The sequence below is a fragment of the Petaurus breviceps genome, unplaced genomic scaffold (genome assembly GCF_028583685.1).
Source record: "Petaurus breviceps papuanus isolate PSGF00001 unplaced genomic scaffold, PetGlider_PUasm1.0 90417, whole genome shotgun sequence".
Lineage (NCBI taxonomy): Eukaryota > Metazoa > Chordata > Mammalia > Diprotodontia > Petauridae > Petaurus > Petaurus breviceps.
In genome coordinates this window covers 2,033,303-2,037,839 of record NW_027187245.1, presented here as the reverse complement: position 1 = coordinate 2,037,839, position 4,537 = coordinate 2,033,303, and positions in this window count along the sequence as shown.

Below are 4,537 nucleotides of genomic sequence, written 5' to 3'. Positions count from 1 at the left end.
AAAGGTCTAAGGTGGAGGGAAGTGGATTAATGACAGGCCAGGGTTATAGAGGGCACAAAGCAAAGGGACCACTGAACTGGGCCACATCTAGGATGGGTTGGGACTGAATTAAATGGGGATAATAGAGTGGGGTGTGTGCCTGTGTCTGGGTGGGGGTTAGGGGTAGAGTCATTAGGCAGCTGGAAATTCTGTCTCACAGAGATTAGGAGATTGAGGGCATAAAGTGTCCAGCCCACAAGCCTGAACTTGGTCCAAGGCATCTAATTGCAGTTTATGTAGAATTGAGAACCTGAAAAGGCCAAATATTCATGAACCACCTGCTTCATTTACCTGTTAACATCTGGGAAAAAAAAGGTGTTTTTTTTTCTCCTGTTGTAGAAGGCTAAGAAGTAGCACCTGCCTCCCTCTTACTTTTTCCCCTTGTGCCCACCAGCTGCCTCTAGAAATTAGGAGCAGATAAGGCCAATTGCTGCTTAGAAAAATGGTGGGGGATGAGGAGGTGTGGTGCAGCAGCTCCGGGAATGGCTTTCCTTTCCCTCCAGAACAAGCCCAAAGAGGAAATGAGCCACAAGGGCAAATGCAAGAGAATTCTAGGAACATGTTAATGGTTTTTGTCCATAGCCTACCTAGATTAAATAGAGAGGAGGAACAATTCAAAGGAAACAATTAACCTGAAGTCACTGGGAGATTTGAGGACAGCTGGGTTAGTCTTAAGTAGATGGATAAACAGCAGCCAGCTTTCATAAATAATACATTTAAAAGGAAGTCGAAAGGACTGATTTTTGACCTTGGTTTAGATTAAAATGGAGGCCTTCGTTAGGGGATCTAACATGATAAGATTGTCATACTGAGGGCCCTTCTTGGGAAGAGGAGCCCAGTGAGAATGGAGTCAGCCCCTGCAGCCTCCAGTGGCATAAGAAGAGGAAGCTACCAAGGAAAATGCCCGAGGGGAAGAGAATCTGCTGAGACAACCCCTAAGTACATTTGCACAGGCATATGTTTTGCCAATGGAAATACTCATGGGTTGGTCACTGCTCTCTCCTTTGAGGACCAGAACTGGGTTTTTTTGTTTGTTTTTTTATCTTTGCATCCCTAGCCCTTAGCACAGTATCTTGAAAATCATAGATGCGTAATAAATGCTTATTGAATTGTGTCAAATTGGATGTTTTATCCCCAGCCTTCTGCAGAATGTAAGCTCCTCGAGAGCAGAGCCTGTCCGTTTTCTGTCTCAGTATTTCCCTTACCTAGTATGATGCTTTGTACATCATAGGATAATAAATATTGAACTGGAAAGGAGCTCAGGGTCAATCCAATCCAACCTCTCCATTCTACTTCCTAGCAGCCTCATTAAAAAGGAAAAAAAAAAGGAACAGTAAGATGGGGGAGGACAGGGAGAGAGAACAGATAGCACTCACAAGCTGGCATATATGGACAGCTCCCCTGTAGCCTCAGCCTTTTAAGTGGACCCTGTAGAAGGTGGGGATGCCTGCCTGCATGGTATTCATCTGAAGCCAATCGGAGGCGATTCTGTTACCCTATGATAACGCCTAGTATGAAGTGGAGATGAAAGCACTAAGCCAGAAAGACTGCTCACAGTGCCAAGTCTTGGCACCCAACCTACAGCTCTGCTTCCTGCCTGTTGGCCAGAGGGACTTGGTGCCAAGCTTGCTGGCACCATTTGCTGCCAGGGGAAGCTGCAGTGCCAGGGGAAGCTTCCCTGAACAAGCCTTAGTCTCCAAAGTTGTGGCCACCAGGCCCTCCCTCTACTAGTTGCTTGCTGCTCACCGGCCTTCTTCTTGCCATGTAGTCATTTTCTTTTCTGACCACAAGATAAAATGAGAGTCCAGAGGCTATCAGTGGCTATCAGCAATTCGTCAAGATTCTAACATTGGTGACAGTAAGAGAACTTGTATTCAGAGGTTGCTAGAGTCATGGTTTCTGTTTTCACTTTGTAGCAAGCTTGGAATACAAGTATCCTTACTGTCACCAAGTAGCCAGATCCATTTTTATTCTGGTTTGAAAACCTAACTACCAGTCAATCCAACATGGACATCTTGGTATTCTTTTGGATCTGTAATCAGATTCAACCATCCTGTCAGGCTGTTGTCTTTATATCACATCTCCCTTTCACAATCAGAATTCTAGAAAAAAGCCTTCTACACTTACTGTTTCTGTTTCCTCACTTCCTGATCACTTCTTAGTTCCTTGGAATCTGCTTTCTGGCCCCACCAGTCAGCAGAAAGTGTTCTCATCAAGGTTATGAGTGATTTCTTACTTTTTTTTGGTAATTTTCTATTTTCCTTTTCCCCAGTGGCATGTAAAAACCATTTTTAATGTTTGTTTTAAAAACTCTGAGTTCCAAATTTTCTCCCTTCCTACACCCTACCCCCCAAGCCCTGCATTGAGAAGGCAAGCAATTGATATAGGTTATACATGTGTAGTCATGCAAAACATTTCTGTAAGAGTTGTGTTGTGAAAGAAAAATCATTCCAAGAAAAATAAAGTTAAAAAGTATGCTTTGATCTGTATTCAGATACCATCAGTTCTCTTTCTGAGGATGGATAGCATTTGTCATCATAAGTCCTTCAGAGTTGTCTTACATCATTGAATTCCTGAGAATAGCTAAGTTGTTCACAGCTGATCATCTCACAATATTGTTGTTACTTTGTACATAGTACATTTCACTTTCCATTAGCTCATGTATGTCTTTCTAGATTTTTCTGAGAGTATCCTAATAATTTCTTGTAGCTCAACAGTATTCCACATCATACCACAATTTGTTCAGCTATTCTCTAATTGATGGGCACACCTTTAATTTCTAATTCTTTTCCTTCAGAAAAGAGTTGCTATAAATATTTTTGTACATATAGGCCTTTTTCCTCTTCATTTTTTATTTCTTTTGGGATATTGACCTAGTAGTGGTATTGCTAGGTCAAATGTTATACATGGTATAGCCCTTTGAGCATAGGTCCAAATTGCTCTAAAAAGTGGTTGAATTAGTTCACAGCTTTATCAACAATGCATTAGTATCTCATTATTCCCATATCCCCTCCAGCATTTGTCATTTTCCTCTTCTGTCCTATTAACCAATCTAATAGGTATGAGGTAGTACCTTAGAATTGTTTTAATTTGCATTTCTCCTATCAGTAGTGAATTAGATAAATTTTTAATATGGCTATAGATGGCTTTGATTACTTCTGAAAACTTTTCATATCTTTTGATCATTTATCAATTGGGGAATGGCTCATTTTTATAAATTTGACTCAGTTCTCTAAATGTTTGAGAAACGAGGTTTTTATCAGAGAAAATCACTTCAATTTTTTTTCACAGTTACTATTGCTAACTGTATTTCTCTCCATCCACCCCCCATTTATTCTATTCTTTCTCTTCTTTCACCTTTCACCTTTCAGAAGTGTTTTGCTTCTGATTACCTCCTCCCGTAATCTGTCCTCCCTTCTATCACTTTTCCTTCTCATTCCCTTTCCCTCCTTCTTTCCTATAGGGTAAGATAGATTTCTATATCCAATTAAGTGTGTATGTTTTGATGAGAGCAGGTTCACTCACTCCCCTTCTTTCTCTCTGCTGTAAAAACTTTTTTGCCTCTTTTATGTGAGATAATGTACCCCATTCTACCTCTCCCTTTCCTTTCCTCCCAGTACCTTCCTCTCTTACCCCTTATTTTTTTTTAGATATTGTCCCTTCACATTCAATTCACACCTGTGCCCTCTGTCTATATGTGGTTATTTTAACTATCCTAATAATGAAAAAAGTCTTATGAGTTACAAATATTATCTTCTCATCTAGAAATATAAACAGTTTAAGTACCTTATGATTTCCCTTTCCTTGTTTAAATTTTTATGCTACTCTCAAGTCTTGTATTTGAAAGTCAAATTTTCTGTTCAGCTCTGGTCTTTTCATCAAGAATGTTAGAAAGTCCTCTGTTCCATTGAATGTCTATTTTTCCCCCTGAAGGATTATACTCAGTTTTGCTGGGTAGGTGATGCTCCTTTGTTGTCTGAAATGTCACATTCTAAGCCTCCACCGACCCTACAATGTAGAAACTGTTAAATCCTGTGTTATCCTGACAATGACTCCATGGTACTTGAATTGTTTCTTTCTGACGGCTTGCAACATTTTCTCCTTGACCTGGAAACTCTGGAATTTGGCTATAATATTCCTTGTAGTTTTCATTTTGGGGTCTCTTTCAGGAGGTGATTGGTGGCTTGTTTCAGTTTCCATTTTACCCTCTGGTTCTAAAATATCAGGGCAGTTTTCCTTGATAATTTCTTAAAAGATGATGTCTAGGATCCCTTTTTAATCATGGCTTTCAAGTAGTCTCATACTTTTAAAATCATCTCTCCTGGATCTATTTTCCAGGTTGTTGTTTTTTTCAATTAGATATTTCACATCAACTTCTGTTTTTTCCATTCTTTTAGTTTTGTTTTATTGTTTCTTGATTTCTGATAAGTCAATACCTTCCATTTGCTCATTCTAATTTTAAAGAAACCATTCTCTTCAGTGAGCTTTAATACCTTCT